Source organism: Sturnira hondurensis, unplaced genomic scaffold (assembly GCF_014824575.4).
Source record: "Sturnira hondurensis isolate 20B ecotype Veracruz unplaced genomic scaffold, ASM1482457v3 Scaffold0019428, whole genome shotgun sequence".
NCBI classification, from domain to species: domain Eukaryota; kingdom Metazoa; phylum Chordata; class Mammalia; order Chiroptera; family Phyllostomidae; genus Sturnira; species Sturnira hondurensis.
In genome coordinates this window covers 640202-665557 of record NW_028092059.1, presented here as the reverse complement: position 1 = coordinate 665557, position 25356 = coordinate 640202, and the positions used below count along the sequence as shown (strand labels likewise).

At 40.5% G+C, this 25356-nt stretch overlaps 1 protein-coding gene across 2 annotated transcripts in view; it reads right to left on the bottom strand.

The window, feature by feature from the left end:
- ARHGAP15 (Rho GTPase activating protein 15) overlaps positions 1–25356 on the bottom strand; it is a 630630-nt gene that overhangs the window by 36701 nt on the left and 568573 nt on the right. The window lies entirely within an intron of this gene.

Genomic DNA, 25356 nt, shown 5'->3' with positions numbered 1-25356 from the left:
CTTATAATTTCCTCTTTTGCAAGTCAGATAGGTACAGGGAACAGGTTTCATATTAACTTATTCATTGGTCCATTCTTCAAATTCACAAATATTTGGAGCTGGATAAATAAGGAGCTGGACATTGAACCAGATCCCTTGAGGGAGTGGTAGAATCTAGGATGATTAGAGAACAGAGAGGACCTTGGATTGGAGCAGACAGGCATGGATCGAGCCTTGCAGATGGGGTCGCAGGAGGTATAAGGGGAGTTGGTGAGAAAGCCATTTGTGCTGTGGAATGACACATTCATGCATGGAAGCGATGGTTAAAGTACCAGGCAGAGCTAAGAAAGTGAGGGAGTCCTGACAATTTTATTGAAAAGAGACCTTTGTGATGAAATTACCTCCCCTGGAAGCTGAAAATCTGAGACCCCCTAACTGTACTTAAGTACCTAGAATAATTAGTAAGTTGGAACTCAAGTGCCTTCAAGGTAGTTTATGTCTACGTCCTTCCCACTGCTAAGGTACACCTGGGTGATAGGACCTGCCACCTGGTGAGATGACCTGGGAAGGTCCTACCTAGGTTTGCTCATCTTTGAAATGAGAGGAATGGACGGACAGCTGCCCTTCTAGTACTGAGACCTTGAAAACCTGTCACCCATTCCCCCCTTAAAAATGAGAATAGAGGTCAGATGCTCACTCTTCCTGCTGTACCTCTGGTTTTAGATGTCTCTGGTTAAACTCCCAGATGTCTGCAAGAAACATGCACACTGAATCATTAAATATAAAAAGAAAAAGTCTTTTTTCTTTTTTTTTAAAAACAGGAGTGGCCTAGGTGTTGATTGGACTGAAATTCCACAGAACTAAAAACAAAACCAACTTCTTCCCGCCCCCCAAACAAAAACCTTCCATATGCGCCTTTCTATGAAGCCACTGTACTACTTCCTGATTTTAAACACAGCAGATACAATTTTAAAGAGATATCTCATTTTGGAGTAGAAATAAGTGAAGTCTAAATACAAACTATAATAAAGCAGCTTGAACTGATTCGTGCCATTTGAATTTTTTGTAGTTGTTTTAATTTAGTGTACTAGAGTACTTTTGACTTTTGAACTCTGTCTCTAGCTCCGTTGCTGTTACTTGGTGGGTTTTGATATAAGACCAGCAGCTTCTGAGTGACTTAATTCACTCATTCGCAGAAGGTGCCCCATATTCTCCTCTGCTTTGAAACATCCTTCCTCTGGGGTGCTCAGGGTATTTAAGCCTTGAAGTAGCTCAATACAGAAGGGCACATAGTCTTTCCACATTACCAATTTGAAATGGTAAAACAAAGAAATGTAGCACACTTTTCTCTAAGCACAGGAAATGCCCTTTTGTGATTCACTCTCCACGTAGACAGAGAAAAACGTATGATTATAGTGTGTCTTTTTTTTACATTTTTTACTGTTGACACTACTACAGATGTCCCCATTTTCCCTTTGTTTGCCTGCCTCCACCCATCTCCACCCCATCGTGTGTGTCTAGGTCCCTTCTAAGCTCTCAGCTCGGGGGATGAGACAGACCCTCCAAGGAGGTGGCTGGCACTAAGCATGGAACCAGAGCAGCATTCTCCACTTTTTGGCTGCATTGTGACAGCTCTTGTTCTCGAAATTCCTAATTTAGTATATCCACAGCTCCATTACTAATGATGTTCCCATGTTACTAAAAATATCCTTAAAATAGCTCTCAGTACCTGGTGGTCTTTATCTTCTTTGAAAGCCTTTTATTAGAGTACTCCAAATAATCTTTCTCCTACCTCCCTTGCCTCCTCTGTTCTTTTAAGTCCAGTTATCGATCTCTATTTCTACCTTCAGTGTTCCTCTGTGGTCCCATCCCATGTTCTACAGCTCCTCTCAGTTTCTAATTTCTCCCTCCCATCATAAAAAACAAAAAAACCTCCTGAACTCATACTCCATCCTGAAAACCTTCCCTGGCTCAATTCAAGACTAGTCAAGATAACTTGCAACATGTACTTTCTACAAATGCTTTCGGTCGGTCACTTTGATTTAAAGCAATCTAAATGATTATTTCATTTGATTTTTAATGTGCATCTGGACTACCTCTGCTCTGTTGCAATCTGTCTTAGCTTATAACTTTGTTGAGGTTGCAGGATGTGTCAAATGTGCTTTTTAAAAACTGCCTGGTAGAGTACTGTGAAAATCTGTTGTTCGTTCATCTACCAAGTATTTATTGAGTGCCTACTAGATGCCAGGCACTGACTGGACCAGATCATAGTACTGGACAACACATAGTCACCACTCTGGAAGTCCTGTAAAGCAGTCAAGGGTTTTCTTTTTTTTTTTCAGCAGGAGAAGGCAGAATATGCAATGATGGGAATCAGAAAACGAAAGGAGGTGGACTAGGCGACAGCCTTGTCAGAATGTGTGGGTGGCCAGTGAAAGTTTCTCCAGGGCCTTTCAGCTTGATGAAAGGCTGTATTAAATTGAATGTCAAGCCGATTTGACCCAGGAAATAATGGCCATTGAACAATATGTAGAGCATGATTGATTTGTACTTCCTGCATTCCTTAATAACCCTTTTAAAAGTGTTATTGTAGTTGCCCTTGATTAGGGCAATTCATTTCCACTTTCTGAATTTTACGTCCCAAACTATGCATTTCCTTTCTTGTTTTTTTTTCTTGGTTTGGTTCTAAGTTTGTCAGAACAACACTATACAATGGCTCTTTTCCAAATTCCTTCAACAATATAAGTAGCAGAGTAAGTTTCTTTCCCCATTTTTCCCTACATAAGCATGCACATACAAACAGCCACCTTCAGATTTTTTTTTACTGGCACATCAAGAGGGAAACTTGAGCATTGGTTTAAGTTTGTGAAACTGAGACCATAGCTTTGTGGCTTTGACTGCACTTCCCAGTGCTGAGTAGACTGCTGGGATTCCACAGATAAATAATAAAAATAATAATGATTTTTAAAGCATTTGGAAATGCTGAGTTGAAAGGTGTGGTATAAGTGCAATGTTTTATTGTGAAAGTGATATCTCTCGCATTATCTGTTCCTAATGGAGGGCAGCAGTAATGGAGAAGGAGGCACTTATGCCTGTAGACCAGGGGTCCCTGAAGGCAGGGTGGAGCTCAGGCCGGCACTGTGGTAACACTTACTGTACTCGGAATTGCTTCCTTCCAGTCTAGCAAAAAGGTATGAGCAGAGTCATGCTGCTGCTTGGGTCCTTATACCTTGAAAAGTCATCATAGTTTCTTACTGATGGAGAAAGTGGCTGAAAATTACTACAGATTTTAGAACACCCACTTTATTAGTTTTGATCCCAAATAAATTTGTATTTGGCATGGGGCATATCAGCAGCATGGAAACGACTATGGCCTTGGTGTGCATTACAGGCTGAATCATGTCCTCCCTCTCCAATTCATATGTTGAAGCAATAACCCCTGTACCTCAGAATGTGACTTTATTTAAAGACAAGGCCTTTGGTAATTAAGTTAAAATAAGACCATCAGGATGAACCTTTATCCAATATGATTGACATCTTTATAAAAAGAAGAAACTGGGCAGAGTCACCGGGGACACGCATGTACAGAGAGAAGACCACATGAGGATACAGTGAGAAAGTGGCCATCTTTAATCCAAGGAGAGAGGCCTCAGAAGAAGCTAAACTTGCAGACACTTTGATCTCAGAGTTTTAGTCTCCACAAGTATAAAAAAAAAGTTTCTGTTGTTTAAGTCACGCAGTTTATGATACTTTGATATGACAGCCCTAGCAAACTAATAAACCCCCATAGAGTTATCTCGGTTTAGGATTCATACTGAGCTATGTAGAAATTTTTTTCATACAGTATATAGTCTGAGGGCTTTCCCAACTAAGTCCATAACTTTAATTATAAAATGAACATAATCTGTATTAAATTATGAATATGTTAACATGTTGAATGGGGACAAGAAAAATAAGCACCAGATTTAGGCTACATAGGCTTGCTCTTGAAGGTAGAGTAAAAAAATCTGGTTTCCTTGACCACATTGTCATAATATGCATATATAACAGTTTATTGAATCCAGGCTGTACGGACAACCAGAGGAACTCTGGCTCCATACTGTCACAATGCATGCCCACAACAAAGATTCAGGGAAAACAGCCCCTTTCATTCGATCTCTCTAAGTATTACCAACATGAGAGCTGAAAACCTTACCTCTGTCTGAAGTCTATCTATGTAACCATGCATAAGTTATTAACTGGGCTCCCTGGGCTCTGCTGCTGAAAATATTAATATATTCAAACTCATTCTAGCTACCGCAAAAAAAAAACAGTACATCAGATCGATGCATTAATATCTTTCTTAGGCAAAAGAATCTGGAATTATTTTTTAAAGTTTCTTCCTTGTGCCTTAGACTCCCACTGAAACATAGGTGATATAGGGTCTAATAAGGTAAAGTGGCCACCAGGTGTCAAAGTGTGGGTGCATTGTATCTAAAAAGCACTGTTTATTGTGCTTGAAATACTCTTTCATGAGAATTATGTGCTGAGCAGTATTGACAACATCCAAGGGAAGAAATATTTTTTAAAAATTTATTTTATTTTCTTAGACTTTTTATCTGATGGAAATGAGACGGACTGTATCCGAATACCCTCTAATTGCAGGTAATGTGACTTCTAATCGTTCACTAGCCTCACCTTTTAAGCTGTATCTTCTGGACACAAATACAGCCTCAGAGGAGCTGGGAGGCAAAGCTTTGCTGAGAACCAGCAAGTCAAGTGGAAAACTGGAGGCGTTCAGGCAGCGATGAGAGGGAGACGTCCTTAGGATGCGTCCATTTAGGTAGCCACTCTGCATTTCCGGATCCCAAGTTAAAGTTTATATATGACCAGCCATTACACTACCACACTCTACCTTTTTGCTATTGGCTGCACCTAAAGGCTTTAGGAGAATGACAACAAACAATGTAGGTGGTCTTCTATCTCTTTCTAACTGTACAAGAAAAAAGTGACATAATTTTTCACAGCCTGAAGTAATTGTGGAAGTACAGATACTGGTTAGGATCACTATGAATTATTAGTGGAAAAGTGGGTCTCAGAAGTACGTTACATGTGAAATATTTTTCGTCACTTGAACATGTGCCGTCCAGAGCTGGCCCTGTTCTAGCCGTCACAGGGAACAAACATTTCACATTCACAGATGCTCCCAATTTGGTGCGGTTTGGAGTGTAATTTAGATCAAACGTCTCCATGTAAATGAGTCAGGGTTTCTTAATTAGGTGCCTCTAAAGCAAAACCGTGGACCACATCAGTAGGTGTGGGTGTGGTGCCCACAATGCTGGAATCTTTCCTATAGACCAGGCTCTTAGCATCATTCAAATAGAGCTTTTCTTTTCTCCCCCCTTTCTTTCGGTTGTTTTTTTCAGGCAGTAATAAATCTGCAGATGGCATAGACAGAAAGACGCTACTTCAGAAGAGCTGTCTAAAAACATTGCCTCTTTGGCAAATGCCTTAAAGTAGGTCATTCTGCTGTGATTTAGCTTTTTTCTTTAGATTTGATTGCCAGCTTTTTGTTCCCATTACAAGTAGGGTGCATTCCAGTCCACAGACTTGTTCGTAATTTTTCCAACTGGTATTTGTTTACTAGGATGTGCAGATCTTCATACAAAAATGGCCAATATCCTGTCACAGCGCTAATCATGCCCTTGACCACAAAGAGAAATGGATCCCAGTGATAATCTGGCAATGCGGAAATATTAAATGCCTTAAACACCCAGGCTTCCCATGGCAAAACTGTGTTGATTTATATGCATAGGTTTGTTGAAATAATTGTCCCATCTTTTATACATGTGAAAAGAAGAGGTGACAGGATGGAAATGAAAAACTTGTACGAGCCATAAAGCCGTTTGTAGAGATATTCAGGTTATCTGCTTTCATACTTGTCATTGTTTGTGTTTTTTATAGGGGGAAAAATCACTGGGTCCCATTTTCCTATTGAGGCTTCAGGATTTACATGCAGAACCCCCCGCGGCATTAATGAGTTACCTGCATAAATCCCCTGGCGATCGATGGGCATATAGACCTTGTTTTGTTATATTAATTATTCCTCAGAGAACCTTGACACTGACATTAAATGAGGCCTTAAAAAATCTTGATGAAGGTCTTAAGGTATCTTTTACTGTTCAAATATTAGCATTGCAAAAACTATGTCTAAGGCATTACTCATTTTGCGGTACCACAGGGAAGAAGGGATTGAAATGGGGCACAGGGAGTAAACTTTCTGGCTTTAACTCTTTATTGCCTAGAAGCCAGCTTTCCTAGAACCAACGTATAGTTCTCAAACTGAGATATAGTTAAACTAAATGTTAAAATCTTAATGAATAAAAGAGCTGACTACATTGTTTTCTCCAGATTGAAGCTGAACATGGTGTCTTCCCCACAGGCCAAGTTTTGTCTTGGCAAATTGGCGATGTTTTCAGGTAAATTCCAAAATGTCAGTAAAACACACACACACACACACACACACACACACACAGAACTGGGCTCTGGAAGAAGACAGAGGTTACTGGCTAGGTGTGCAGCAAGGCGGCCTGCTCAGTGCTGCTTAAGAAATGGACTGAGAACATGGCTCTATGTGTAATTTTCCTTCATTCCCAGTAAACTTCTTTTACTCAGAAGGCTTGAGGAATATAAGGCTTCGATTAAGCAAATGCTCTGGTGAAAAACACTTAAATATTACATTATCATATGTGGATTAGCTGTAATCAAACAACACAATTAATATTAAAATTACAACGGACACAATGTTATCATCCTTTGATAATTCACAAAGAACTTTTGAATCTTGAAGCTTTCATTAGGAACTTGAGTCATCTCTGTGCCAGAGTGCGGTTGTTAGATAAATGGGTGGTTATGAGAGATTTCTGACTGCTGAAATGGCAGCTAATTGAAATCTGTTTGGATCCCTTTGGAGTGATTTAGTTATTTATTGAGTTATAGTATTTGATGATACACTTCAGGTTTTTATAATGCTGATAATTTGGAATTATGTGTGGACTTTCTCCTTTTCTTCCCTTTGCTGGTTAATGATTCTTACGGTGCTTGCCCCCGAAGTGGTGTTTAACTCCGTCCTCTCTCTTCAGGCTTTGAACAGTCTTGGTGAATGCATCCATTTTCATGATTTGAAAGATTGCTTCTAAAAGCCTGACTCTCAAATCTACACTTTCTCCTTTCACGTCATACTTCCACTTGCTAAAATAATGCGTACGTACCTCCCATGGCACTGGCCTTTATTAGTTACATGGGGCAATGCAAAGTCCAGGAAGAAATGACTCCTGCCACCAAGGAAATTACAGTTAACCTCCGTGCGGGGCGTGGGGAAAGAATTAATTACAGTCTTACAGCAGGCTGAGTAGAACTGTCTATGGTTGTGATAGGGGCCTGGGGGAGGGGCCTTCAGGTCTTTGGTGCTTTACAGTGTATAAGGGGTTTTTGCTTACAAGTGTCCTTTGAGATATAGGCATTGTAATCCTCTTTAACACAGAAGAGGAAAATGATGCTGTGAGAACTGTGTTGTCCAAGCTGACACTATTAAGAAGTCAGTAAGTTGGGACAGAAACAGGTTTTCTGGTTCTGAACCCAGTGCTTTCTTTACTTTCTTGGATTTGGTAAAAGATCAAATCCAGTCTGGGCTGGATTCTCTGCTTAAATTTCCAGCTATGTCAAATTCTAATAATTCTCTATACTCTTGCCTTTCACTCTCTTTATCTCATTAGTTGTCACACATGCACACACATTCACATACACACACTACAAAGTAGATAAAAGTAAGCATTATTCCTATGCTAAAGACAAAGCCGTAGCCGAGAAGTGAAGCATCAGGCCTGAAGTTATTTGGGAAGTTCATATTCAAGCTGGGGCTGAAATCCAGTTCTTTAGATTCTCTCAACCTGTCAGAGCCAAATGTGTGAGACACTTTCTACTCATGAATGGCTCCTAATTAGATTGATAGGGTAATTTAAATAGTTCTCCAGTTGGTTTTCCTATTCTCCTAGAGTGTATTCTCAACATAGTGATTCTTTTAAAACTGAAGGCAGTTCATGTTATTCCCCTTCCAAACTCTACAATTGGCTCCCCCTTTCTCTGAACCCAGAGCAAGAGGTGAATTGCTCACGATGGCCCCCAGAGTCCCATGGGATCTGTCCTTGTCAAGGATGTGACTCCCTTTCTTCTCTCCCTACCCTCCCTTGGTTTCAGCCGCAGCGGCCTCCTTGCTTTGAACTACAGTGTAAAGATCCCAAGACTCCAGATGCTCTCTCTGCCCAGAGAACTTTGACTTTAGGTGTCCACTTCATGAACCCCTCCTTTTTCCCTCAAGTCTTTTCTCAAATCTCACCTGCTTCCCCAATGACCTGATTAATTACTGCAAACTACCACACAACACTCTTGATCCCTTTAATCTGCACTACTTTCGTCAGTTCCTTAGCCACCATATCTTCTATTATGCTGTGGCATTTCTTTGTGTATTATATCTATTCAATTTATTTGTTGATGTTACATGTATTATGTTATGCAAACTCTGCGAAAGCAAAGGGGATTTCTGTTCAATTTACTGATGTATTTTAAGTTTCTAGAACAGTGCCTTGGCACAAAGTTGATGCTCAAATTTCAAAGATGACCCAGTTTCTATCAATGACTTCTCCACTCTTTTCAGTTTACAAGCTGAACATGTTGTCATTGTCTTGAACTTCTTCCAGTTATGCATAGGTCATATCACCCCTATCGGCAAATTCTCTTGACTTCCTTTAAGGTCCTACTAGGACCCCTCCCTTCGTACTGAGCTCCACAGCCAACATAGGAATAACTTGCTTTCTAGTTATGTCACGACAACTGCTCAGTTTCCAGCTTTGCTCCAGCCTCTGTCTTTGGGTCCTCTACCCCCGAATCCATTTTACATATGACCTTTCTATAAATTGAAAAACTTAAAGGGAAACAAATGCAAAACTTATATTATTCAACTACTCCATAGCCTGTCTTGGCTTGCTATGGTTTGAGACATAGATTCCAGCTTTTTTTCTAGTTCCCACCCATAACCTGGCTCCTCCCTACACTTGGGTCTCTCCTTCTCTTTTGCTGCAGATCACAGATACTGCAAGCTGGCCATGGCATCCTTCAACTTTTTCAAGTGGGCCTACAGAACACCCCTTTGCTTCGAAATCCCATCCATGCTTTAAAACCGAACTTCAGCTCCACCTTTTATCGGAGACTTTTCAACAATTCTAGCCTCTTTCTCCTTGCATATACTGTTTAACAGTTAATTACTCTCTGCACTTTTTTCCCTTAAGTGCTTTGTCCTCTATAAGATTAGTGCCTCTGCCAAGGTAGAACCTTATACTTTAGAAAAAAATCTTCCTCACTCTCCTCAGTGTATGTGGAACACAGAGTAGGCACTCCATGGATAGATAGAGTGGATTCCTTGATTGATGCTCATATTCTTTTCCTTTCTGTATGTGTACTTCACCCTGCTGGCATTAGATAGCTTAGCATTCCAAAGGATATATTTTGAATGATATGTCCTAAATTTATATGTCTTTGGCAAGTAATAGCATTTTTGCAGCTAGAGTGATGAGCTATATATTAGGATAAATGTGTATTTAAACTCCAGCCTTATCCAGTCGATAGCATGTCTGAACATAGGGACTGATACTGCTTTCATCAGGGATTAATTGGGTCATACTTATTAAGTATATATCTCTGTGTGTGCATGTCTGTGTGTGTGTGCTTCTTTCCATACGTATAAAGTGAGTTCTAGCATTAAGAAGTTAAAATATGTAGATATGAATATGAGAAACACTTAGGAAATAGCTAGATAAAGAATATAATCATTAATCCGACCAATAATTAAGCCTTTAATGGCACAGGCAGGCTTTAGCATGAAAGCCTCGCAACACACAGCAATAAACTAAGTTTGCATAATATGAACTGAAAAATGGCCTGTTATTTGATGGTTTTCAGCAGCTCTGATTTTATTTTACAAAGCTTTAAAGGAAGATTATTACCCCCTTACTTTCATTGGTCAGACTTTAAAGTCTGCATTCTGCCATCTTGTCTTCTCTCGACTCATCTTAAAAAACAGTTTGCTTCTTGGCTGGTGGGCCTTTGCTACAGCACTAACCGGTGGGTGAGAAGTGCCACCCCTGCTCAGAGTAGGCATCTCATTCATGAAACACGCTGAGGGACCATATCCTCTGCCACCCTTCAACAGAAAGGCATTTTAAGAGTAGTTTGTATTATTTATTACTTTGGACTCTCCATATTTCTGCTGGGAAAAATGAAAGTGAACCTAATTATTCTGGGTGTTAAATCGGATTTTAAAGTCCTCATTCTCTTTGTCCAGCCACTGCTCCCTTGGTTCACAGAGAACTTCTCCCCTCTCCCTTGTAAAAAAACTGCCTTTCTGAACCTGTGGCTCCCCTGGCCACCAGCACCGGAAGCTTGTTCTCTATGCAGAATCTCAGGCCTCATCCCAGACCTCCTGAATCAGAATCTACATTTGTAACAAGATCCCTAGGCAACTTGATTTGTATGCACATTACAGTTTGGGGAAACCCGAGCTGGACCTTTCTGAAATTCCTGCGTGGCGGTAGTATCAGCCATAGGACCAGCAGTCAGAAGAGCCTTTACAGCCCCCTTTGTCCACCACTTAAACCCCTGGATGGCCCCCATCATTAGGATCCCCTCCACACAGGGCTTCGAGCCTGTTTCCTGAGAAGGGTGAATTAGTCACACAGCACGGATAGAGGGCACTCTTTTTTTTCCAGCCAATTAGTTGACACCATTAAGCTCCTCTGATAGAACCTGGGTTTGTGAGAGGCGAGGCCTTTTGGATGAGCTGCGGGGATGATGGCCCTTTGCCACCTGTGGTCATTAAAGTTCCCGTGGTGCTTTTTGTGAGAGAAGGGGTTATTAACCTCAGTGTCCTGGCTGACTTCCAATCTGTGTAATTGCGTGCAGTCTACCTAAGTCTGTTCTCAAATAGGTAAAGTATTGTTCACTTCTTGTACTAAACCGCTGTGTTGTGTGGCTACGGAATGCTAATTAGCTGGCGTGTTTCAGGTGGCTGCATTCATGATGAAGAAAACCTCTCTCATTCGGGCCATCTCCCCCCTGTCCCCACCATCTCCACCTGCTCGATCCCACACACAGCCACATACCTCTCTTCTTCCATATTACCATTCTTGGGTAAAAGTGCTTTGGGATCAGAAATTCCTATCGTGGGACAATGAACAACATTTCCTTAGTTTCCCTATATACCCATGCTTCCAGGCCTACCTACACCTATTATAGGGCATTACAGAGGAAACTCATGGAGAAAATAGCAAAGATGTGGTAAAATAGGTGAACCAAGATGAAGGGTAAAGTCCTGATAACCAAGATGAAGGGGAAAGTCCTGATATTGTCAAGGAAGTATGAGATATTGAAGAATTTGACACCCTAGGAATTGGTTATTTTCAGTGTGAAGTGGATGGAGAGCGAAGTCAGAGAAAAGAGGGCATGGTTCTCCTTTCCCACCAGTTAAAAAATATAGCAGGACATGTAAACCACCCATAAAATGCCTCACTATTTCTGTGGGAGAATGTCGGGTTCTAAATAGAAAGTGTGGCACCGGGGGAGTGAACGGACTCCCTTTGTGATAACTCAAAGATCAGTACCAAGGAAGCACTTACTGTCTGGAAATGAATGAAAACCAGGAAAGGATGGGTGAGCAGGGAGCCCAGAGGCCAGAGCTGGGCTGCCATCAGAGAGGAGGTTTACTTATCAGTCTGAGAGTGGAACTTTTCTGGGATAGAGAATAGTTGCTAAGAAAAAGTGTTCAAAGGAGAAAAAATATTGGATTTCAGTGAAGTATCACTTTGCATGAGTAAATTTATTCTGTTTTGATGTCCAAGCACAGAGATGCAAATTAATTAGATAAAAATTCCTTTAGAGCAGGGGTAATTTCTTTTATCTTCTCATATCCCAAACACTATGAAAGATAAATGAATTAGCTAATAAGTAAAAAGAATACATGAATAAAACAACAAAATCAATGAAGGGGAGAATATGATTAAGAGGTGTATGTTGACTTTAAGGTTATGGAAAGCAGGAAAAAAAGTGGCTTTAGTGTCCCAGTGCCAGCACCTGCTCTTGCCCACTTCTTGTGTCGTTGAAAATGGGAAAGAAAACAGAGCAGGGTTTCTCCCACCCAATGGACGGACTAACCGGATGCCCATAACAGGGAGGCTGGTCTGCAAATCCCCGTGAGAAAAGGAAGGACTAGACTCGGAACTTTGGGAAGTGAGAGCAAGATTGAGGGAAGTAAACACTCTGTGAGTGGGCAGGAAAGTAGATAACATAATTGAATAAGATTCTCAAATCCTGGGGGCTGAGGGTTATCTCAATAAAAGCTTCTTCATTCCCACCTCTGTGTCTATCAGGATGGGCACTCGTATGTATTTGTATCATGAATAAGTGAGTGATAGATGATGGAGGCAAAAATGCTTTGAAGGTGAAGAGAGTCCTCAGAGTGAGGTGTGAGTAAAAGAATTTGAGGATGGTGGTAATATTGGGAGGAATGGCAGAAAAAAGAAAGGGGGCAATGTAGGAAAAAATAACCTGGTGAAAAAGAATGTATGACACAGAGAGAAGAAATTACTGAAATTCAGAAACAGTTATTTCTATACAAAGGGCAATATTTAGTATAAGGCTTATAAGTTCTGTATGTATTTTTAACTTCTTTTGTATATATTAATAAATTAACCTACGAAAAAATTACAGACCAAAAGCATGTCATTGTGGCAGAGATAAATATTGTGATGTAAATCTGAGCTCTATCGTTACATGGATGGTTTTGAGGGAGATTCTCCCAATCTCCTGATACAAACATCCCCTAAACCATTTCCTTGACCTCCAGAGGGTCTCATTCCAGGCAAGCCTGTGGTTTTAGTTTTTTTAAATTAATCTTTATTGTATTTTTCCATTAGCATTTAGTCCCCTTTTACCCCCTCACCCCAACAGTCTCCACACTGTTGTCCATGCCCATGAGTCCATTTTCCTTTTTGCTTAATCCCTCCACCCCCCTAACTTCCCCTCCCCACCCAGCTGTCATCTGCTCTCCATCTATGAGTCTGTCTCTGTCATAGTTTTAGTTTTGCATGTCTCCGAAGTCAAGTGTCCGGTTGAGTCTTCCACTGGCACAGAACAGTTATTTATGGCTGAGATTTTTTCCTGTCCACTGCTGAAGTGCAGTCTTTTCTTAACCCAGACAATACAGACTTGAGATCTGAAATCTTGTACATAATCTGCACTTTTTTCTTGTATAAGAGGAAAAAAAAACCCAACAGCATAGAAATGTGCAGCTACCCTGAGTTAAGTATTCCTGGATATCACCCTGCAGCTCTCATGTCTGCTTTCTCCTCTGCATTCTGGGTGCTGCTGCGGACTTGTCAGCACCTTGTCATGGCTTCCTGGTGCGTGGGCTACCATCGGACTCTGCGTTCCTCACAATTATCCAGCAAAAAACTCCACAGAATCCTTCGCAAGTTCTCTCTCTCTAGATACACACACACACACACACACACACACACACACACACACACACAGGTGGAAAAATGAAGCTCCATTAAAAAAGGTGTAGTGTCCTGCAGTGGGTGCCATTACTAAATGCTGCTGTGTCACCTCTTTGTTTCCAGTCCTGCAAAGTCCTTTCCATCCTGGTGTGACAAGGGTGCAGAGAGCCAATGTGATTGAACTAAATAATACACAAATGTCAGGAATACTTTCATGTCTTGTGTACAGACCAGAATAAATTATCTCAATGGAATGTTTTGTTTTTCTTTTCAGGGAACAGCCCCACAGTTTATAAGGAGCTCTGCTGACAAGAAGTGGCGAAGAAATATTATTAAGAATAACCTATTTTAATTGAGGACAAAATGGCTCTGGATTTCACTCGGGGTTCAAAAGACAGAGAGGCCTGGTGAGGAATTTGTCAGGCAGACAGCAATGAGACATTAGTCTTGTCCTGGAATTCTTATAAGCAGTGGGGAGAAAAATAAGTCCAGTAAGACATGAAAATGAGGGAAGTAGTTCTCAGAATTAAAGGTGAATTAAAAGGAACTGGCAGCTGCCTGGACGTGCCAGTCAGAGATGCCATGGTATCGGAGGCATGTGACAAGCCGGGAGACAACTGCAAAGCTCCCCAAACAACTCTCCTGAAGGGCTTGCCAGGAAGCCAGATGCTGCTTCTGGAAGAGTATCTTCCCTGGTCGGGCATCTGGGTTCAGCGCTTTCCATTTAAAGAGGAGAAAGAAGGTGGTAAAAGGCAGAACCTTCACTGCCTTTTAAAAAACGGAACCTAAGTGTACAAATATGCTCACACACATGCACATGCACATACAGCGTTAATGAATGTGCACATGGACCTTGTTTTTTTAAAAAAGAACCCCTAAAAATAAAATTTTCCTCAGTGCTTTTTGGGTGGAAAGCAATGTGTTAGAGGGAGGGAGGAAGGGAAAGAGAAGGGGAGAGTGAGAGTGAGAGAGGAAGAGAGAGGTGGGGAGAACACAGACCCCAGAAAAAACCTTATATCAATATGTCAGTCATTAATTAGGTAAGTTTACTTAAAGAGCCGAGATTATAGTTGGTGTTCAATTGTAAAAAAAAAAAAAAGGAGCATTCAAGTGACGGGATTGTGCCTCTATCACAGTTGGCTCATGTATCTTGCTCTTTGTTTTACTGTTCCTTCTTCCCTGGAAACGCGGTCGAGTATTGGTATTGGCAGGAAAACAGAGTGTGGTCTAGTGGACTGGAAATCAGGTGACTTGAGGTCTGGTTGATATTTTCCCCCTTTCACTTTGAAGTTCACTCTCTCTGCTTTGTAAAACGGGAACTGAAGTTCTTTATACACTTCATAGCAGAGGGCAAGCTTTTGTCATCAAGGTGTTCTTTTTTCTTCACCTAATGCTAAATAATTCAAGGTAGTACTACAAAGGACAACAGTAGATCTGGAAAAAATGATGGACGGAGAGGTTGGGTTGATATAACAGGAGACAGGAGTGATAGTCTTTAATTTAGTAGAGGGAGTAATGCCAGAAAGTGAAAAACTAAATTTTTATATTCCAAAATCTGTTACAAGTCCCAGATAATCAAGAAATCAGGAGAACAGGCAACCTCACTCTGGATGGCTGTGATTGATCTAACAGGCACCAGCCCGGATGGGTGGCCCCAGGCTCCCTGACCAAGGCTTCTTCAGTAGGCTCACCCCCTTTCATTGTACTCAGGGCCTCATAACAGGCAATCTTAATATGAGCACATATTGCTTCTCTTACAATCAGGGCCACTGTTCTCTTCATCGTGATGAAAATATAAATATCACATGAGGAGAGAAATTGAAAGGAAGAGCTTAGGAACCAATAACCTCAACACGTAATATTTCCTAGTCCTAATCTGAAATACATCAAGTTTCCAAGTTTCCAGTTGATCATAAGTGGAACCATCACTGGCTATTAGAGTATCCTCTTCTCATTCAGTGATGTCATGTGATTCCGTTTGTTCAACAAAAATTGCCGAATGTTTGTCATGTATGGGACTCTGCACAAGGCTCCAGTGATGCAGCAGGAGTCAGAGTGACCCAAACTGCTGCCTTCCTGGAGCCTGTGGTCTATTGTTTGCTACTAGGGGACCAGGTCAGTCCTTCATGATTTCCATCTTCACCAACATTTTTCTTCTAGATTATTATATTTATTCCCGTAATTTTCAAGATCCAAAAACTGAAGTTTAGAACAGTAGGTAATTGTCACTAGAAATTCTGCCCAGTGTCCTGTTGTCATGAGAATTTTCTAGGCCTTCTCTTGGAAGTAATAGTTTTAACAACACAAAAATAATACCTCTGTTCTTGCCAAGTTTTCTTTCAGTCAGCGTGCATGCCATTCTCAGACTCCTTTCCTAGTCTCTTCCTCTGATGACCCCTTCAGTGTCAGACATCCCCAGGAATCTGTCCTCAACTCTCTTTGCTCTTCACACTATCCTTTGGGGGTTATTTATGACCTTACCCCATTGTCATCTTTCAACCAATGACTCCCAAATTCACACCTAGATCCCAATCTTCATTCCAGCCTTCTAACCATATATTTCTTATCCTCTAATCAACTTCACTAATCAGTGGAACATAAACAATGGCCAAATCATATCATGTCCCTAAAACTTATACCTCTTTCATCCCTCCAATTTTGCCCTTTCCTTTATGTAAGTTAAGGATATCACTTGACTAGTTCGAAACTTGGGTACCACCCCCAAATCTTCCTGATTTCTAATCTCTTGGATTTGGTGAGCATATCTTGCTGATTCAACCTCCTCTACACCTCCTGTGTCCCTCCCTTTTCCCCATTCCTTCTTCCCCATCTCCCTTAATTTGGAGTCTCTAGCTTGGACTATCAAGCCAGCCTCTTAACTGGGTTCACTACCTCTAGTGTTGGTTTTCTACAGGCCATCCTTCACACTTAAAAAGACTGTGCTTTTTTAAAAATATATTTTATTGATTATGCTATTGCAGTTGTCCCATTCTCCCCCCTTCATTCTCCTCCACCCTGCACACCCCCTCCCACCCACAGTCCCTCACTTTAGTTTATGTCCATGTGCCATAAGTTCTTTAGCTTCTACATTTCCCATACTATTCTTGACCTCCCCTTGTCTATTTTCTCCCTACTATCTATACTACTTATTCTCTGTACCTTTTCCCCCTCTCTCCTCCTCCCACACCCCTGTTGCTAATCCTCCATGTGATCTCCATTTCTGTGGTTCTGTTCCTGTTCTAGTTGTTTGCTTAGTTTGTTTTTGTTTTAGGTGTGGTTGTTAATTATTGTGAGTTTGCTGTCATTTTACTGTACACATTTTTTATCTTCTTTTTCTTAGATAAGTACCTTTAACATTTCATATAATAAAGGCTTGGTGATGAAGAACTCCTTTAACTTGACCTGATCTGGGAAGAATTTGATCTGCCCTTTTTATTCTAAATAATAGTTTTGCTGGATAGAGCATTCTTGCATGTAGGTCTTTGTCTTTCATGACTTGGAATACTTTTTTCCAGCCCCTTTTGAGAAATCAGCTGACAGTCTGATGGGAACTCCTTTGTAGGTGACTGTCCCCCTTATCTCTTGCTGCTTCTAGAATTCTCTGCTTCATTTTAATCTTGGGTGATGTAATTATGATGTGCCTTGGTGTGTCCTCCTTGGGTCCAACTTCTTTGGGAATCTCTGAGCTTTCTGGACTTCCTGGAAGTCTATTTTCTTTGCCAGATTGGGAAAGTTCTTCATTATTTGTTCAAATAAGTTTTCCACTTCTTGCTCATCCTCTTCTCCTTCTGATACTTCTATAATTCAGATGTTGGAACCTTTAAAGATGTCCTGGAGGTTCCTAAGCCTCTTCTCATTTTCTTGAAATTTGTTTCTTCATTCTTTTCTGTTTGGTTGTTTCTTTCTTCCTCCTGGTCCACTCCATTGATTTGAGTCTGAGTTTTCTTCCCGTCACTATTGGTTCCCTGTGCATTTCCCTTCATTTCACTTAGTGTAGCCTTCATTTTTTTCATCTAATTTGCCACCAAAGTCAACCAATTCTGTGAGCATCTGATCACCAGTACTTTGAATTGTGCATCTGATAGGATGGCTATCTCTTGTGTGTGGGAAGTGGCAGAAGGGACTGAAATCTGAGAGAGCACAGAACAACCACCATTATTCCCTCTCTGACCCCACCCCCAACCCCACATACAGATTGTGATCTTTAAAGTACAAATCATATTCCATTACCTCCCTTCTTTAGACCCTTCAGTCATTGAGTATTGTCTACAGAATGAATTTTAAAATCTTTAGCAAAGCATGTAATGTTCTTCACAATTAAACCCGAGTTTACTACATTCTCAGCTTAGGTTCTGCTTCTTCTTTCATGTCTCCTACTTCTCCAATCATTCCAGAGGATTCACCAGTTCTTTACCACAGTGCAGTTCTTCTCTGTGCTTCTTAGTACATAGTATCCTTGCTGCTTAGAGCCAGCTGGTTGTCTGCCAAACTGCCACCCTTAAAGACAGCCTCTGGCATTTGGGAGGCACCCTTTTATTTCTCTAGGCTAAATTTCAGCTCCTGCTTGGTGTTCATAGTGTCTTGTGCTATGACACCATATTTATTATAATTTTGCTATTATTTATGTTTGCTAATTTACTCCAGGGAACTATAGGGAGCACAAGGGTAAAAGTCCTCTTTCTGCCTCTAGTATCAAGTTGAGGGGTCAGCAAATATTCTGTATAAAGGTCAGAGAGGAAATATTTTCCTCAGCCTAGTATAACTGGTTATAATTGTATAATTTTCCATTGCAACATAAAAGTAGCCATTGGCAATACATAAATGTGTGTGTGTGCTTTCTAGCAACACTTTATTGGGAAAAATAGGAAGCAGGCTAGGTGTGTTCCATAGGCCATAGTTTCCAATCTCTGATCTAGTTCAGTGCCAGGAATATAGTAGCCACTCATTAAAACTTCCTAAAGGAATGGGAGGATAAGGTTTTACAGTTAATATTTTCACAAGTGTAGATTTATTTGACCTATTGCACACATGAGTGAAAGGGAGGGTGAGAGACATTGAAAGGTTTTCTTAAGGTTGTACAGCATTTAAGGGCTGAGGTTGGGATATGCACTTATGTCTTTTGATTCCAAATCCTTGGTTCTTTCCATTAGGTAAAAGGCCAAGAGTCATAGTGGAGAAGGGTGGGGCAACTTAAAAATCACCTACTTCTCATGAAAGAAGCACCCTCCAAGGGGTGGGCCACCACTGACAGGAGAGAAGGCAGTGATAGATGGGCAGTAGCCATTTTAATTTTTGTTTTGTTTCCTATTATTTGGTGGTTAATGTTACCATAAAATGTTCAATCAAAAGATCAAAAGTAATAATTCCACTCCGGTCTTAAAAAACCTTATCTCTTAAAGCCTTCCTTCAGAACAAGGATCCACCACTGGAAGGATCACTGAACCTTAGTCCCCAGCTCACAAACCTTATAAATCCTGTGCCAAGATGTCCTCTAAGTAGATGACATTTTAATGATTACTACAGGGAGTTGGGAACTCTTGCTTCATCCTCACGATCAGAGTAATTAATTTTCTTAACTACCAGGTCAAATTCTGCCACGGGAGTCCAGTTGAGAAATTTCAGACCCATAGGAAGTACATTAGCTCTTCAAAGTGATTCGGGTGCCATTTCAAATACACAAGCAAAGGAGCTATTAGGCTTCTGGCTTATTTCAAACAACTCGCAGCCCCTGTCCCTCAGGGAGAAAAAAAAAAGAAAATAACAATTTGCACAGGTTCCTCGTTTTCCAGGAAAAATACCCATGGCCTGCAAGTCTTTGGATATCAGGTATTGTGGTTGGGTGAGAGACAAAGTGTACAGAACAAGGGTGGCGTGCCAGAAGACAGCATAGAAACACACAGCCTGTTCCAAGGCACAGCAGAACTGAGTGTTCAGAGGCCTGGGGAGGCAGAGAGCTTTACCAGGCACTGCTCTTCGTGATCGGCGAGGAGGCCAAGGACTAGTCGGCTTTCCAGTCCTTTCTTTAGCCATGTCTCATGTCCCCTACCCCCAAGTATCAGAGATGCCCACTGTGCTATTTTAAAGACAGGGTGGATGGATTGTTTTCCTCACCATTGTTTCCTCAGAACAACCCTTATATTTCTAGACCATCATCATTTGAGTTGCCTTAGACATGCTTTTGTAGAGTATTTAATTCAACATCCATGAAGACCACAGAGAAGCTTTAAATATCAGTTTACTCTCACAAAATAGCCACAGCTCAACAGTTTCGCCTTTCAAGGAGGCATTCAACTGGCATGCGTCCATGAGATTTGCCTATTCAGCCATATCATTTTTTCACCTTGGAATTCTATGAACAGCTGGAAGATTTTCTTAGAGTCAATACAAAAGGGAAGATTTTTTAGCTCTGCTTTCAGCCTATTTTACAAAGTGCAAGTCTCCTATATGTTGTTTGCATCTAAAATCTGCAGCAAACACAGGGTCCAGAAGAAGTAAGGCCTGCTTGAGTGCTGTTGGTAGGGCAATAATATGGGTGTAATATTTTATAGTTTTAATTTGAACAGTTCACCTAAAGTGTCATATGGAGTGCTTGAGTGTGATATTGTTATGTTACAGCATTACATGCTTATGATTTTGTGATAACAAAGGGGCGTTATTTGTGCCAGACACTGTATATTCCCAAGGCTATTTTTGAAAGCCAATGGATGACTTTATTTCATAAGTATTCTCTAAAAGCCACACATTTTAAAGACATGTTGACTTTCTTTGAATGATATATACATGCCTACATGGGAACTGAAAGTACTTAAATGTCATCCCCTTCAAAAATTTGAGATTGTTTCATCTTCCAACATGCATGCTTCAAAGTAAATCTGGCTAACAAGTTCAGGTTAGCTGTATATTTTTGTATTTATTTTCTGAATTTTCTGTAATTACCACATATTATTACATCCTGGAAATAAAAATGTGGGAATAGTCTTCAGCAGTAGCTAGAACCCCTTCCTGACATTAAGGATAACAGGAACCCCAGGACTTCAGAAGTTCAGCGCCAGTTCTGGGTAGATGTGGGTAGATAGGATTTGAGGAGGGTTTACACTGGGGATTTGAGGAATAAGAGAAGGCCCTACTGGCTTCAAAATATCTCAGTTACCAGGCTTCCACAAGGCTAGTGTGCTGTTCTTCCTGGCAGGAAACTCTCGCTGTGAGAAACATTCTGATAAGTTAGATGACAAGCAAGAGAACTGTCCCCAGGAAACCTCTGTACTCGGCAAGGCTCTGCAGGAGAGGCACAGGGAGATCTGTGCTTGCCTCAGCCTCCTCACGCCTGCTGAAAAATAAGGAGACTAGGTTATCCTCCAGCTTTGAAGGTAAAAAGGGTTGGATTTGGGAAAATGAAACAAAATGTGGATCAGGTGGACGTCGCGCCAGTGAGAGAACAGCATTAGGCTGGGAGTTCACCTGGGGATTGGGCATGGCGTTGGGGGTGTCATGTGGTTTTGTAGACGATGTGAAAACAGCCTCATTGAGACTGGGGAAACGGGCTGAGTCAGGCCAGCACGGAAACTACGGTTTTGGAAAAAAGATTCTGTGGTGAGATAAAGAATTTTCTGGAAGCCAGGAAATTTGACACCCCAGCCTTTGCAATTCTTCCTATATTTATTTCATTAAACGTTATTTTATATCTTTCTCACTATAAAAATAGTATATGTCAGTGCATAATGGTTATCTAGAACCTAATATGGGCTAGTAAAAAGATTATTTATTTACTCCTCATTACAGAAATAGGTTCTACTGTGACCTGTATTTTACAGACAAGAAAAATGACAGCTCAGAGTCAAGTGGCTGGTTCAAAGTTACACCTTGGTAGGTGGCAGAGCCGAGACTGGCATAAAGGTCTGCCTGACTCCCAAGCCTGCTCTCTTTACCTCTTCTCTTAAACTCAGTGCCACCTTCTACACCTTTGGTAGAAGAGAAAAAGAAACATGTGAGGGAAAAAATCTCACCGTTCAACAACTCGAAGAAAGAGATATTAACATCTCAGCAAATATTTTAATAGTGTTTTCCAGATATATGACTTTTCTATATATTTATAGTTACACTCTCTTTGAGTATATAAAATACTGTATCCCTGACTTTATCTAACTTAACATAAGAATTTTCCCAAATTAAAAACAAATAAATAAACAATTACCCTTTATTAAAGGTAATAAACAATTACCTTTCACTAAAAAATTGAGATATGCTCTGACACAGTGAACCATGTTCTATCTAACCTTCCCCTATCACTGATCACTTTGGTTGTCTCCCAGTTTCTACCAGTGCAAACTTCCTGTTGTAGATGCTTTTATCTGCATAACCCGCCTCCTGTTACTTAGGATAGGATCCCAGCAATGAAGATGACCACTCAAAAGGTACAAAGGTTTTACACGTTTTCATTCTCGAGATATATTATGTGTACAACGTTTTGAACAAACAGGTTGGTACATCCCAATGAGCAGTCTGCAGAGGGCTTGGCTTGGTACACACCTGACAAAATGGGACTCATCCTATTTCATTAGTTTTCTGTAACCTCATCTTTGTCTTTCTCCTTGATGCATTTGCAAAATAGAGAAAAGGGTGCACTCTCCTAAACAGTACCTACTTTTGCTTTTTTAAAGTTAATGTCACAGGGACTATTTTCACAGTTACTCAGCTTGGAAACCTCAGACTTATCTCCAGGTCTGACTAGATAGGGGCAATAGAGAAATGAGTGAAATAAAAACTGTGTGGAAGTTTTCTTTGAAAAGTCTCATGATCTGGACCATTTCCCTCCATTTGATGCTCACCACTCCAATCCACTGACAACTCCCGTGTGGCCTCCTGTGTTTCTTTCTCAGTCTGTCTTGTTTGCCCTGCACTCTGCTGTCAGGCAGCTCGTTCATGAGCACTAAGCACATATGCAATTGGCTGATAGATAAAGTTCCGGCAATTCTCTATGCCTTAGATTAATCCTTTGCCTGGCTCTCAACTGCCAACTGCCAAACACCAGGAAGTAAACCTTATCTTTCCAGGTCCTCCTCCCATTAACTTCGTCCTCTTTTTACCTCTCTGTCTTTTCAAAGAAGCAGGCTAGGGCAAAATGCACTTGACACATATTTCACAGAGATAGACCTTGCCACTTATGTGATGATTCAGAAGGTACCCCAGGACCTCCCGTGCTTGTCACTGTAATGTCAGTGTGTGAAAGTGGCTGTTAATAAGGGGTTCTAGCTGATGGCATACTGAAATGATCGCGTATTCTGAATTCCCGGTCTCATTCTATGACAGCAAAAGCATAGAACTTGACCTTGAGTTTGATCAAGAATGAGGACTCTGGGCTCTGAGACTGTTTAACTTTTATAGCCATTGTGTAATCTTATGTTTAGTTGAATCATAACCCTTTAAATTTCTGGCTTTGTGGCCAGAGCTTGCATTCAGCTTCTAGTCCAACTGTGCTGTATTGAGTTTTCTCAGCTGGTAGTCACTCTGCTTTCAAGGGAATGTGCAACTCAGTGCTCTGCAAAAATGGAGTTCTGTTGGCTGTAGAGTACATAGGTCAAGTGGAATTTCTGGCACTTCATTACATTTCCTGACCCTCACTAAACAAACTTCCATATATACATATACACATACATACATATACATATATACATATATATGTGCAACAATTTGGAATAAACACTACATTCAAGTGTTGATCATAGATTTTTCTGAAGAACTACCAAATGCATCAGGACTAAGGAAAACATTCTAATGATTCTTTCAAACATGAATATATTTAAATTCTCGTTAAACAATCTTCTTATTTAGTCTTCTCAGGCTTTGATGACATGCCATGATTGGCTGTTTATCAAAAACTTAGCAAGAAATGCTTAACAAGATATAATCATGTGCACACACTTGTGCATAATTAAACCCAGTTTATAAATCAGTGCACAGTGGAGTATGGTCATGCCACTCATGGAAGGTTGGTGGCTAACAAATAATACTTTTTCTCTCTATCTATGATGAAAAATCTTATAATGTAAATGCTGTTAAGGTGAGATAATAATCTGATCTTAAATCATAGTTATCAATATCTATTTCCATCTTTTCTGAGCTAAATGAAAGTTCTAACAAAATCGGGAAATTAACCTAGATATAAAAACACAATCAGACATTAATTGTTCATACTGGAATTGTATGGCATGAAGAGATGGGTACTCATCAGTGTGTTTTATTTTTTTAAAGAAGGATTTAGCTGGTGCTCAATTTTTTTTATTTTATAGCTGCTTTTTTTTCAGTCAGAAAAAAATGGAATAATTGAGATTGAGTAATTGGTATTTCTCAAGATCCACAAGACTGGGTATTGCATAGCATCAGAAAATATAGTTTTCCATTTGTTTTATGACTTTGTCCAGTTAAAGTTACTGAGATAAGCATTCCAGTATTTACTTGTAACTTGAGATGCCTTTCATAGTGTGACTGGATCCTACGGGAAAAGAATGAACATTTGAGGAATGCTTACCTTATGCCAGGCATTTTATATGCATTATCTCATTTAATTCTCATAACCACGAGATACGGTTGATATTATTAAATTTGATTTTATGTGCCAGAGATCATAAAGGAAGTAAAGTACAGAGTAAGGGTGTGACTCTAGACCTATTCACTTCATTAAAGCCTAAGATCCTTTCACTAACTCATACTAGGTTTCTTACTGTAGCCAGAATGTGGAGATGACAAGAAGGGACATTCTAAGCCCTGGCTGGTGTAGCTCAGTGGATTGAGCAGAAGCCTGTGAACCAGAGGATCACGGTTCGATTCCCAGTCAGGGCACATGCCTGGGTTGCAGGCTGGTTCCTGCAGGCCATTTCCCAGCAGGGGAAGCACAAAAGGCAACCATACATTGATGTTTCTCTCCCTCTCTCCTTCCCCTCTAAAGATAAATAAATAAATAAAATCTTAAAAAAAAAAGAAGGGACATTGTAACAAGAGGTCTTCTGAACTTTGACACAAGTTCCCCTCTGGGAGTAAAATGAGAAAGAAACTAATATGGTGAATTAGATTAAAACATGCTACCTAATTCAGTGACTGGCTAAGCAAATTACAAGCTGTCCATATCATGAAATACTGTATCATCAATGGCAATAATCAGATAAGTCTGTTCAATGACACGAATGACTGTGAGTTGTAAAGTAGTTGCAGGACGACATGTACTCCATATCCTTTAACACAAGCAACAACTGCACACACATGTTTTCATATGTTTAGAAACAGGTGTGGAAGGAAATATAAAAACATGTTAGTTACTTCTGTTTAGGAGGCTGAGAGTGACTAGCAGGCAAATTTCAAATTTTAGTCAAATATTCACCACTGTTTAAATTTTTGTGTATGTAATGCATGCATTATATTTATAATTACAATTCATGTAATGAACTAGTTGGATAATCTATAGGAATGGCCTGGCCCAAGGAATGGGTGATTAAGGAGATCTAATCTCACAAAAGCAGAGCTGCCCTGTACATGTGAAACGCTGTCAGGCTTCAACATTACTATACGTGCATGGTGAAAGCTAGAACCCCATCACTCACATTGAGCTCTGCCTTACCTGAGGAAGGCACTAACAGGGGGCAAATGAGTAACAGTGATTTAAACTTAAGGTATCCAAAGTGGACCTCTCCGTTCTGCAGTTCTTATTCATCCTGCTCCTCCTCCAGTTTAACACATTTCTCCATTCACTCAAGCCTAGATCCTAAGAGGCACACTTGATTCCTCTTTTCCCTTTCCCACT